Below are 13283 nucleotides of genomic sequence, written 5' to 3'. Positions count from 1 at the left end.
GGGGAAAAGTCAGTTTTGACCTTGATGGTCAACAGGCCATCTGAAAGACAGTTCAGGACACATACTGCACAGTCAGGGGACGACTTAGGAAAACGTGACGTGGCCTCCCCACAGCCATGCGCACACAGAGCTGCCCCACCGCCTGCTTGGGTTGGGTGCTCCGCAATCTGCCACAACCTCAGGAAGAACCAGTCTCCCTCCAGGCAGCGCTGTTGCTGGCCCCGGGCCCTCGGGCTGCTTCTCCTGCTCTTGGGCCTCCCTGACTGCCGGTGAACCAAGGCATATCAGTGCCCCCTCTGGGGCTCAGTAGAACCTGTTCCCTGTTCTGGGCCCTCCCCATCAGGAGGTGGCCACTCACCCTTCCCCAGGCTGCTGTCCTGGTCCTGGTGGCCAGCGTCTCCAGGGCTTCCCCCAGCCGTGGACAGGCTGGCAGGTGTGGCCCTCACGCTGTGATGACATGGCTCGCTGCCCTCGGGATGGTCTTGGTGGCGGTGGATCAACCAGCCTGGGCGGCTGGCCTTCACACCGCTTCCAGCGGACTGCCTCCCTCTCCGCTGCTGCCATTCCCTCCCCTTTCCCCCGACCCCCGCCCCCCCGGAAAACCTGTCTGCTCCAAAGCACCCTCCCCCCACATCAGGACCTTGCCATCATCATTCCTCTCCCAAGTTGTCCAGCTTTTCCCTTTCCAGCTCCTTCCTCAAGCCTACACCCTCCTTCTCCTCCCCGGGCTTAAGAACCAAGAGTTTTCATTATTTTCCTTCATTGCCCAGCTTACGAAAAAGTGGCAGCCTCTCTCTCCTCTTTCACCCATTGCAGGCGGCAGCCCTCCCACCACCCCCGGACTGATGCAGGAAGGTCACCCCAGGTCCAGGTCCTTCCGTTCTGTACCCTCTGGTGCTCCCTTCTGCAGGCCATGCCTGCAGTCTTTCTTGAAACTGTTCCCCGCCTACCCCTGTGGCCCAGGAATCTTGGGCCTTCTTCCTATCTGCTGTTTATTCTCCCATGCTGCTCCTGGGGGCTCCTCCCCGTCCCATAGTCCCGCTCTCCTGGGAGCTCTGCCCTTGACTCTCTCCATCCCACTCTCTGGCAGTCACTGCCCTTCTTCACAGCAACAGCAAGACCTCTGTGCAGTGGGCCCCTAACTCTGACCCTCCCTTTCAGTCAGTCTTCCACATCCACTCTGCATACCAGCTGTGCCCACGACCATCTTTCCAGCCCTGGGTCTGAAGTCACTGGGAGCCAGACAGATTCTTCTCCGGTCTTCCCCATTTCATTTCTCCTCTTCTTTCCACCTTGTGCTGGTAGACTCCCATCACCGGGTTCACGGCTGCTAGGGTCTTCACTGCCCGACTCTGTTCCCCCGTCACCAGAACACCACTCTTCTGCCCTTTCTCCCTTGATGTTGGAGTGAGCGCTCTGAGTAGAGGTTTATGAACTCCTCGGCCTGGTGTATGGGGCCCACCAAATTCTGACCCCAATCTATTTTCTGCCCCTACAGGTCCCCTTGGTGTAGCTCCCTGAGCTACCGCTGCATTTCCAGAATGGGCTGGCTCCTTCCCCACCTCTGAGCCCTTCCTGTATGCTTCTGCCCCCTGGAATTCCAGCCCCCACTCCATCTCTAGCTGCCTGAGGCCCTGCTCTTGCTGTTCTAGGTGCTTGGATATGGAGGGTGGGACATGGCCTTGGGCAGAGTTCCAACACTGGCATAGAGTCCCTGGAAGGAGAGGGCGCCTGTCTTTGGGACCTTCTGCCTAAAACCATCTCTGCAGGGATTGCTCGGCAGGGACAAGGACAGACCACTGGGCTCCAGGGGTCTTTCCAGTGGGCTCCAGAAGCTCCAGACTTCTTCCATCTCTTTTCCCTACCAGATGCCAGCAGTTCCTCCTCGCCGGAGATGTCTGACCCGGTGGAGGTGGCCGGAGAGCCAAACCGGCCCCCAGCTGAAGGGCCCAGCTGCCACCAGACAGATGGCGCCAAGGACCGAGGCCTGGTGATTCTCCAGCCACGGTCCAGCCCCACCACTGCCACCGTCACTGCCACTTTCCATGGGACTTAGAACTTTGGAGTTTTGTGCTGTGATTGGAGGAAGGATCTGGGGCCCTAGGGGCAGCAGCCCATCCTAGCCCCTCTTGTAGCCAGGCTGTTCTGTGGGCCATGAGTGGAAATGCAGGAACCACCACCACGTACCCCCACCCCACCGCCCTGCCACTTACTTTAAAAAAATCCCAGAAAAAAGGCAAAGGTTGGAGTACCCGAAAAGGCAGGATGGTGAAGCCCCTGAATGGGGAGCCCCTGCCCCCCTCCTTTCCCCATCTCTCCTTCTGGGCCCCAGATACTGCCTGACCCTCTATCCCCATCCCCAGCTCCCATCTGGGCACCTTGCATCCTTTATTCCCATGGCTTCCTGCATCTTGGCCTTTCCCCCAGGCCTGCGGTTCGTGCAACCCCTGGCCAGAGCCATGGGTGGGAGAGCGCTGGGCAGTCACTCAGGCCCCTCTGAGGAGTGACGGGCCACTGTAGAGAGTGAGTTACTGGCTACCCTGCCAGGGCCCCACCAACTGCCTCTGTTAGGGGTTGGCACGGCCCACTGCCAGGGATGGGGAAGGTGGCCACCCTGGAGCTGGGGAACTCTTGGCTAGGCAGGAGTGTTCTGGACTGTGGCAGAAGACAAAAGCGGGTTCTGGATGGGACCCTGCAGTCACTTAACAGTGGGGGCTCATGGGGGCTCTGAGTAGAAGTCCTGCTGTCACTAAGGGTGGGCAGCAGCAGGTTCTGAGGTGACCCTTGAGAAAGTGCAGGACTGAGAAGCAAGGGGAAGAGGTGGCCAGCTCTGGTGGGGGTGCCTGGGGCGGAAGGGCTTGCTGGTGCCTCTTGCCAAGAACAAGACAGTGAATGGTTTGCGAAGGCACACTCCGGTTCCACAAGCCTTATCGGGCACCAACCACTGCCTGTGGGAGGGCGGCTGGCCCAGTCTCTCCGGCCAGCCTCCAAGATGGGAACGCGCTGACCTCTCTGGAGAGCCAGGGAGCCTGGGTAGGCACGAGGGGTTCCCCCTCCTTCCCCGCAGTGGGGAACCTGCCCAGCCCAACCTTGCTAGGTGGGGAGTGGGAGCCCGGCCTTGGCGGGGCCTGGTGGCCACACGTCACCCCGAGATAATGAGGGCGTGGCGGGCACAGTCGCACCTCGTTCCACTGAGGCCCCGGTCCACTGGGAGGCTCAGCTTACCCCGCGCGCTCAGGAGAGGCGGCCCCCTGGGCTGGGGGGACGGACACGCCTCCGCCTGACCAAGTTTGGCGGCTGCGCAGGGTCTGGGGCGCTGGTGCGGGGACCTCCTGCCCTCCGCTGCTCCCTGCGACCCGGCCAGAGCTCCCCGCACCGCCGCAAGCCCCCAGGCTGCCAGGCCAAGCTCCAGACGGTCTGGCCCCTGGGGCAGAGGAGAGGACCCCCCGGGCTGTGGCCCCCACCCCTCCCACCGCATGGCGGGGGAAGCCCCAGCCCCAAGTCTGTGTGTGTTGCTTTGTTAGTTGTGTTTTCTCCTATGTGTGGGTTTTTTTCTTGGAGCTGTTTCATAGGAATTCCTGTAATAAAGACTTGGTGTTCTCTTGGTGCTCTGATGTGGCCCCCGGTGTGGGCTGGACCCTTCTCTTTTCTCTTCTTGCCCTGGGCAGGGTTTGGCCTCCTGGAGCCCCTGTCACTCCCGAGGGCCACCTGCCTCACCACCCTCCACCCTCTCCCCCAAACTCCCCCGTTAACCAGTTAACCCACAGCGTGTGTAAGGTCCCAAGGGCTTAGCTCTCCCGTGGCAGTGCACTCAGGAGGTGACACCTGCTACCCGCACAGCTAGCTCGCCAACCTGCTGGCTTTGCTAAGCGCAGGCGCTCTCCTGTTTGCCCTGGGAAAGTAAACCACTTAGCTGATAGGCAAAGGAAAACACCAAGGGGAAAAGCCAGTCTGCCAGGAAAGCTCCAGCCCATCATTTCCCCAAATAAACACAAAGCTTCTGGAGTAGCTGAGGGGAGGCTGCTGGGATATGCAATGCCAGACTTCAAAGACCCGCAGACATCTTCCCGTGCAAGCACCTCTGCCTCCCGCCTGCCCCCCACCCGCTGCAGCTCAGCCAGACCACCTCCCAGGCCAGGGAACGCACTGCCAAAAGAGGAAGCTGCTGCCGCCGTTTCCAGACGGCAGTTCTCAAGGTTAAAAATGTCTTTCTTGTGTTGAGCCCAAAGCTCTCCTTGTGGCTTCCACCCACGCATCTTGTTTCTGGGCTCCCAGTCACCCAGGCCAAGGCCACTGCCGTTTCCCCATGCCACATTTGAGCTCAACGTCTGAAGGAACAATGAGGGTTCCTCCCGCCCTCCTTAGAAAGAGGTTCTCCCTCAGCCCCAGCCAGATCCAGGGACAGCTGGTGATGCTTTCCATGCGTACTGTTTGCAGGAGGGCAAGCCAAACTTAATCTTTAACCTAACCCTACTCTTTTAAAAGATTTTAAGTAATCTCTGTACCCAACTTGGGACTTGAACTTACAACCCAGAGATCCAGCACCTAGTGGTCTACTGACTGAGCCAGCCAGGCACCCTGGCCTTGTGCATTTTTTACTGATAGGTGTGTAATCCCCAGAGCATAGTACTGACACCTAGGGACTAGTTAGGAATGCCAGTTCTCAGCCCTAGCCTAGACATACTGAGTCAGAGACTCAGGGAATGTAGCCCAGCAATCTGATTCTGGCGACTGGAGCCACAGCGCCAAGCCACTACCTAGTACTGACTGCCCAGAATTACCTGAATGCTTAAAAAAAAAAAAATCCTGATGCCCAGTACCCCAGACAAATTAAATCAACAACCATGGAGTGATTTATTTTAAAGCTCCTCAAGTAATTTAAATTTGCAATCAAGTTTGAGGACCAGCACACTGGGAAGTCTGGTGGGTGTTTCATATTAGCTCAATTAATCTTACCCAATAATGGCCACTTGATAGATGATGAAATGACAATTCAGAAAGGTTAAGTAACTGGCAAGATTACAGAGCTAGTAAGGTGTGAAGCCAGAAACAGGCCCTCAGGCTGCCTGATTCCAAAACCTCTGTTCTATGCTCCCTAGCCCTGCTGCTCCAAGTGGGCTCCTGGTGCCTGCCCGATCAGCGTCGCATGGGGCCCTACTCCAGACCCACAGACTCTGAAACTGTGGGACTCTGAAACTGTAAGTATTTTAACAAGCCCTCTGGATGATTCTGGTACATGCCAAGTTTGAGAAGCACAGTTCTACAACCTTGCTACTCAAAATCTGTGCTAGGTACCAGCAGCATTTGTACCATCTGGAGCTTGATAGAAACACAGAATTTCAGGGTCTACCCTAGACCTACTGGACTAGAATTTTTTTTTTTTTAAGATTTTATTTATTCATTTGACAGAGATCACAAGCAGGCAGAGAGAGGGGAGGAAGCAGGCTCCCTGCTGAGCAGAGAGCCTGATGTGGGGCTCAATCTCAGGACCCTGGGATCATGACCTGAGCTGAAGGCAGAGGCTTTAACCCACTGAGCCACCCAGGCGCCCCTGGACTAGAATTTTTTTTTTTTTTTAAGATTTTGTTTATTTATTTGACAGAGATCACAAGTAGGCAGAGAGGCAGGCAGAGAGAGGAGGAAGCAGGCCCCTTGCTGATCAGAGAGAATCTCAGGACCCTGGGATCATGACCTGAGCTGAAGGCAGAGGCTTTAACCCACTGAGCCACCCAGGCGTCCCTGGACTAGAATTTTTTTTTTTTTAAAGATTTTGTTTATTTATTTGACAGAGATCACAAGTAGGCAGAGAGGCAGGCAGAGAGAGGAGGAAGCAGGCCCCCTGCTGATCAGAGAGCCCCGATTCATCCCAGGACCCTGAGATCATGACCTGAGCCGAAGGCAGAGGCTTTAACCCACTGAGCCACCCAGGCACCCCCCAGGACTAGAATTGTAATAAACTCTTCAGGTGACTTGGATGCACACTTAAGCGGGAGAAACACCACTCGAGAACACCGGGTCTCAAACTTACTGTACATGGGAATTATTTTTCCTTTCTTTTTCCCTCTCTCTTTCTTTCATTCATTCTCTCTCTCTCTCCACCCAACATGGAGCTCGAACCCATGACTCTGAGATCAAGATTTGCACGCTCCTTCGACTCACCCAGCCAGGTGCCTCATATTGGGATTATTTCTGAAATTTTGGGTCTCATTCTCAAAAGATTCTGATTTCATTGGTTTCAGATTTAGGTTGTACATCTGGGAACTGGACTGCAAAGGCTCCTCAGGTGGTTCAAACATGCAACGGAGTTTGAGAACCAGTCACCATTTTGCCTTTCGGAGTAGCTGACTGAAGCTGACTGTAGCCAGAGAGGGGATGTGGGGAGAAAAGGCAAAGAGAGCTCCCCAGATCCAACAGCAGATGAAGCCTCTGCTCCACGATGAGCCCCTCTGTGTTGAACGGTGTCTTCCTAGGACTTAGGAAGGAGTCGGGCTGGGCCGGACAACCCCCTTATCCATCTGCCCTCACATGCCAGGCTCATCTCCAAATGTTGGGCTCCTGGTATCCACGAGGTGATACATGGGAGATCTGCCTCCTGCAAAAGTGCTGAGCTGGGCTCTCTGGAGTTCTGGCCCAGCCCGTGCCCCTCCTGCTTTGTGCGCTTTGGTGTCTCCAGGCTCAGCCCAGCTTGTGAGGAGATCATGGGTCTGGAGAATGGTGTCCCCAGAACTGGCCTGGTTATTACCATGCTGGGGACTCAAACCTCCCTCTGTTCTCTTGAGGTACCTGGTAGGGGGTGGAGGTTGGAGGAAAGATGGAGAATTTTGTTTGCAGAAGGCAGAAGGCAGAAGGCAGGCGAGGCATGGGATGATGAAGATGATAGTTGCCTATTGAGTGCTTACTGTCTGCAACTTTTCTGGGGTGCTTTATATACATTATTTTACTGAATCCCCACAACTATTATATGAAATCAGTATTATCACTCCCATTTCTCAGATGAGGAAACTGAGGTACAGAGATGTTAAGGTCCTTACTCAACATGACCCTTGGTTATTGGTAGTACTTACTACCCAGGGAGCTGAACTCCCAAGTTGGTACCTAAACACTAAGCTATAAAATGGGGTGAGGGAACAGGTGATAAGACCTAGAACCTCTCCATAGATGCAATCTGTTGAGCAGAAAAAGGTCTCCCTGATTAAAAACATCTCCATAGTGATGTGTGATCCAATAGTGTGCCTGGAACTCACGTATTAGCATTCTTTATTTGGTTTAAAAAACCGTCTCTTAGCATTTCCATCAACTGAAAAATATGCTGTTTAGAGAGAAGCACATGAACTCCTTTGCCCATTATCACAGCACAGATTAATTTGTTGGATTAGCTGGCTAGGTCAGCTGGAGGAAGATTTAGAAATTTCTGGAGATGGGCGGGGGCCTGGCTCGGGTTGAGGAGGGCTGTGTAAATCTACTGCCACCTGGTGGTCTCTCTCAGAATTGGCCATTGAGAGGCTAACATCATTCTCCCACAAGTGAGCACCTGTTAAGCCAGAGGCCAAACAGAAGGGAATTTACTCTATTTGCATGGTTATATGTTTTGCAAATTTTGCAAAACAAGGATATTTTTGTACTTGTTTTTCCTTAAAAGAGCCTCTAAGATTACATAAGCTTTACACCCCACCAAACCAGCAGCTACCCTAATTTCTAGAGATTAAAGAGTCACAATTCTTTATCAGGTCAAGAGGATTATTCCAGGGACTCCGGAGTGAGGGGCTGCAAAGCTCAGCACAAACTCAGCTGGCTATGTACTTGCTACTCAAAGTGTGCTCTGTGGACCCAGTGACCGAATGTCCTGGTTTCCAGGTCCAAGTGTTTCTCAGATGTGTGAATCTCAATGCTAAAACTGGGAGAGTCCTGGGCAAATTTGGGCCAGTCCGTTGCCCTGCCTACAGATTAGCAGTATCGGTATCAACTTGGGCAATTGTTTGAAATTCAGAGTTTGGGTCCTCACCCCAGATCTCCCGAGTCAGGACCTGCATTTTCCAAGATCTTGGGAGGTTTGGATGCACGTTAAGGATGCAGTTGCTTTGCCTTCCACAAGAAAAGAGGGGCCCATATCAGCCTGAAACATCTGCCTTCAAGGGTTGCATCTTTTGCTGGGAAAGCTCCAGAGTGATTCCAATTGCCTTTTAATTCTAAGAATAAGAGGCCAGATTGTTGCTTCAGGCCCAGCTGGCTCCTGTTTCCTTGGCTACAAAAGGAGCCACGGTGATACAGGGGTGGGTAGAGGCATAAAGTGTTTCTCTTTCCTTCCTTGAACTGGATTCTTGTTGGGGGCAAGACTGTTTGCTGAAGAAATGAGTGGGCAGCTGTGTGAACATGCTTTGCAAATTGTTAGGTGTGATTCAATAAATTGTGATCCATTGCTTTTAAATGAGGAATGCTCAGAAGCCATCATCATCACTCTTATTTATTGGGCCTATACACTAGGCACTGTTTTAATAACTCTGAAGGTACTGACCCACTGACTCGTCACAACAAGGCTATATGGTGGGTGCTACAATTATGCCCATTTTGCAGATAACAAAGCTGAGGCCCAGAGGTTTGTAAAAATGGATCTGTCAGTGAGGCACACAGGATAGCCAGAACTAGAGATGACCAGGTTCGTGGTGGGGTGGAGGATTATTTCCATTCAATCACAGCTTTTGCCCATACACCTAGGGTATATGTATTTGAGGAAGGCCTCCAGGGAGGAGGGCTGGATGGTGCCATCCTCATTTGTCCTAACTTGGCTTTAGTCATCCATGTTGTTTTTTAGGAAACTCTGAGAGTCAGCTCCGGGCCAAGCCCAGGCTGGGTATGGGGAGGCAGAGATAGGAAAAACCCTGTTCCTGCCCTCAGGCCCAGATAGAGACATAGACAAGTAAGTAGAGTCACACCATCACATTTTGAGAGGGATAAGATTAGGGAGAGAGGGAGCAGAGTCTGGCAGACGGTGTGCTGGGGGCTCAAGTGCTCTCCTGACAGACTCCAAAGGAAGGGGAGGTATGGGCCTCTGAGGAGCATGCTAGACCAGGAGAGGGAGCACACAACAGCCTGGGGAGAGGGGAGATGGCACTCTAGACTTCTCCTTGTCTTTCATCCTCCTGGTCCATATACTATTGTTTTCCTCCTTTTCGAAGGCAAGCAGCTAATTTCTCCCTGACCCTGGCTTTCTGCCAAAGGTGAGTAGCAGGGGCACCTGGGTGGCTCAGTAGTTGAGCGACTGCCTTCGGCTCAGGTCATGATCCTGGATCTAGTCCCTCATGGGGCTCCCTGCTCAGCAAGGAGTCTGCTTCTCCCCCTGATCCTCCCCCTTCTCATGCTCTCTTTCTCTCTAATAAATAAAATCTTAAAAAAAAAAAAGTTAAGTAGCAGTATTAATGATTTCATCAATATGCTGGGACTTTTACTTACCAAGGCTGTCCTGCTATTGGGGTGCTTTTTCTCTTTTTGTCTGACACACTCCCAGGCACTATATAAATAAGGGCACTCTTCATAAAGATGTGGGCAGAGTGTAGGGAAGCCACAAAGGGTGGCCTAAAGCATTTGGCTAGTGACAGAGGGACATAGTTTGCTGAGTCTAGGTCTGAAGGGGCAAAGGAGGAAATAGGGACTGGAACCTGGGAAGAGAGCTCTGTGTGAAGAGGCCGCCCTGTGAGAATTCCCCTGGATTGTTGGTGGGAATGCAAGCTGGTGCAGCCACTCCGGAAAATAGTATGGAGGGTCCTCAAGAAGATGAAGATAGAGCTACCCTATGACCCAGCAATTGCACTACTGAGTATTTACTCTAAAGATACAAAAATGCTGATTCAAAGGGGCACATGCACCCCAATGTTTATAGCAGCACTACGGACAATAGCCAAATTATGGAAATCGACTGGTTCTGAATAGATAAAGAAGGTGGCACCTGGGTGGCTCAGAGGGTTAAGCCTCTGCCTTCTTTTCAGGTCATGATCTCAGGGTCCTGGGATTGAGCCTCCTATGGGGCTCCCTTCTCAGCAGGGAGTCTGCTTCTCCTTCTCCCTCTGCCCCTCCCCCTGCTTGTGCTCTCTCTCTCTCTCTCTTTCAAATAAATAAAATCTTTTAAAAAAGATGTGGTGTAAACACACACACACGAAATATTACTCAGTCATCAGAAAGAATGAAATCTTGCCATTTGCAACAACACAGATGGAACTAGAGTGGGATGAGGTCCATAGAAATCAGCCTGGTGAGGAACAGAGCAGGGTTAAGTTGGTGTGGATCTGGCTGGGCCCACAGGAGCTCTTCAGAGTAAGTAGTTACAAATGTAATGGAGATGGACAGCGTCCCTCCAAAATTCCGACGTTGAAATCCCAACCCCCAGTATCTCAGAATGTGACCACGTTTGGAGATCATCTTTAAAGAGGTACTGAAGTTAAAATGAGGCCATTAGGTCTGGCCCAGATCCAACATGACTGGTGTCACAAGAAGAGGACACACGACAGAGGGAAGACCACGTGAGGATTCAGGGCAGCCGTCCGCAAGCCAAGGAGAGAGGCCTCAGCAGCAACCAGCCTTGCCAAGCTGATCTCGGACTTCTGGCCTCCAGAACTGCGAGAAAATACCTTTCTGGTGTTGAGGCCACCCAGTCTGTGATCCCTTGTTACGGCTGCCCTAGCTGACTACTACAATATGAAAATGCTTCAGTCCTAGGTGGCAGTCGGCGGGTGACAGATCACAAGAGCAGCAGTGATGCTGTAACTGACATCAGACTTGTCATGTACCAGCACTAAGTTCCCACTGCTACGATTCAGGCTGCCCACAAACGGCGGCTTCTACTCCTGCTGCAAGGCACGCAGACAGTTAAGACTGTTTAGGGGCACATCTACAGGGGTCCAGCAGTGCAGTAGAAGGAATATGGCCTTTTGGAGAGTTTACAAGTTCTCTTTCCTTCTGTGTAAGATTGCCAGGACACTACCTATGGCATCAGAGAGTCGGACAGTTTAACAAGATGATCCAGATTTCTGGTGCAGCATGTGGCATGAGTACAACAGCCCCTTGCAGCCTTGAGAGGTCCTGGTGAGAAGACAGAAGCCTCTAACGTCCAGTTTGCCTGCCCTCAGCTGCCTGACAGCTTCTTCCCTTTCATGAATGAACACTCCCTAGGGTGCACACTTCCTGCTGCAGGCTGGGGGTTCCCCATTCATCTTGCTCCCACATCCCCACGGTCCTCCTACCTACCCACCAGCATTCCCCTGTCTCAGGCACAGAGGCATTAAATAGGATGCTGGAGAGGCAACTTTCAAGGCTCAGACGAGGAAGGAACTTTCCTAAGAAGATCTAGAGGAAAAATTCCCACCTTGCAATTCCTCCCCTATTGCGGGTTTGCATTATTGGCTCTCCTCCCTTATCGTGGAATAAACCCTTCTACTTCTTTACCAGCGGTCACTGCAATGGCCTAGGGAGCCAGGCCTGAGTGGGAGAGGGGAAGTGTGTCTGTGCCCCCCCACCCCCAGCAGCTAGCTCTGACTTGGGACAGAATTAGAAACTTGTTATGAGGCTGGGAAGACTATATTTAGCTGGGAGCATGTTTGTTCTCTCCAGACCTTCCTAGGACCAGGAGATTGGATCTCTACACTTGGCCCAGCAGCCAGAACTGGGTTCTTTCTTCCCTTTGTCACAGGGCCCTGTGGCAACAGTGAAACCGCCCTCTTAGTGTAGCCCTGGGTCTCAGATCACCCTGGCCCTTGCCCCTGGGGCCAGCTTTGTCCTGTCTTCGTAGGTCTACCCATCTCCAGCTTGAGGCATAGCTAAGGAGGGTTGTGGGTTCTAGAGAGGGCCCAGGCTGTGCTGGAAGCCTGGCTCTGTCACTCAGGTATCTGACAAGTTACTTCACCCACTGTGGCCTCCTTTCTCATCTATAATAAGGCTAATAATAGCTACCTTCTGAGTAGGTGTGTGGATTCCAAGATAACACAAACAAGCAGTAAACTGCTTCTCAAACATTACATCCTTCCTCCTTACCAGCCTCCCATAGAGTGGGAGGGCTCTGGGATGACTTGCTGCTCTTTCTGGCTTACAAAGATGATAATGGGTTCCCAGAAGCTATTTTGTGTGTCTGTAATTCAAAACATTTCATTGGAATAAAAAGCTCAAATATAAATAAAAACTCTTTACACGTCAAACTCTGAGGGATACATAAAGAAAAAATATTCTTTTCTTGCAGTCTCACTGGAGATTACAAATCTTCACAGTCCTGTGTGCCTTCCACATGGTTTCTATCTCCATACAAACACAAACACATATAAAGGTGTTTTCTTTATTCTTTGAACAGGTTAGGATCCCACTAAAATGTTTCTCTGCAACGTCTTTTTTCATTTTAGAAGTCATGGGCGTGCATCTAGGTGAATGCATAGGGACATAACTTGTTCATTGTAATAGCTGCATAGGATTGCATAGGATATATAAACCATAACTCTCCATTTGATTTTCTTCCCCGCTACAATACTGCAATGACCATTCTTGCACCATTACCCTCAGGACATTGCGCTTTGAGTTCTCTGGGGTACTCTACCCTTAGTATGATTATTGGACCAAAACGTCACCCTGAGAGGTTACTGTCCCCAGATTTTTGAGTCTCCGTATCGGAATTTTGTCCTGTTCACTTTCGCTTTTCCAGCTCCAAGAGGAGCGAGCCCGCGACGCCTCCCGCGGAGAAAACACTAGTTGCCCCGCAGCATCCCGAGGGCAGCGGATGCTGGAGGCACTCCGGGGTCAACGGACTCCCGGGGCGCTCCGCATAGCAGGATGCGGAGGACGGAGGCTCGGGCCCTAGTGTGACCTTGGGCCAGTGCCTGCCCGTCCCCGGCCTCGGTTTCCTTCTGCGGAGTCTGTGGCTCCAAACAAGGTAAGGCGCAGTCCGGGCCTTGCCCCGGTGTGACCTCTCATCTCTGTCTTTACATGCGTCCTGGCCTAGCTGGCTCCCCGAACGTAGGCTGCGCCTCCCTCCTTCCTCCCCATCATCTTCCCTCCGCGCCGCCCCACCTTCTTGACTGGAGTAGGCTCCGCAAGGCCAGAAAGGGCAAAGCAACAGTCTGCGTGATTCCCTCCTCTAGATCGGTCATTTATTGCTTCTGCCCGGCTCTGGCCCGCTCCCTCCCTTTCGGCTCGGCTATCGAGTTCTCCAGTCTGAACCTGGCCGGGGCCAACAGCCGCGCCAGTTCGGCCCATCCTTTGCTTCTGCCTGGCTCGGCTCTCCGGCTGCGGCGGCGGAGAAAGCGCCGCGATCC

At 52.6% G+C, this 13283-nt stretch overlaps 1 protein-coding gene across 5 annotated transcripts in view; it reads left to right on the top strand.

Annotated features, from left to right (window-relative positions):
• Positions 1-3607, top strand: part of CUEDC1 (CUE domain containing 1) — an 83141-nt gene extending 79534 nt beyond the window's left edge. For 4 of the 5 annotated variants that reach the window (XM_047707459.1, XM_047707460.1, XM_047707461.1 and 1 more), the window contains one exon: positions 1869-3607. The gene's annotated coding sequence lies outside the window, so the exon portion shown is untranslated. Of the gene's footprint in view, positions 1-1498; positions 1845-1868 lie in introns of those variants that run through there. The other variant, XM_047707458.1, reaches the window with a different exon arrangement.
• The last annotated feature ends 9676 nt before the right edge of the window (positions 3608-13283 follow it).

The sequence above is a fragment of the Lutra lutra genome, chromosome 16 (assembly GCF_902655055.1).
Source record: "Lutra lutra chromosome 16, mLutLut1.2, whole genome shotgun sequence".
NCBI classification, from domain to species: domain Eukaryota; kingdom Metazoa; phylum Chordata; class Mammalia; order Carnivora; family Mustelidae; genus Lutra; species Lutra lutra.
Note: the sequence above shows the minus strand (reverse complement) of the source record. Positions and strands in the feature narration are given on the sequence as shown.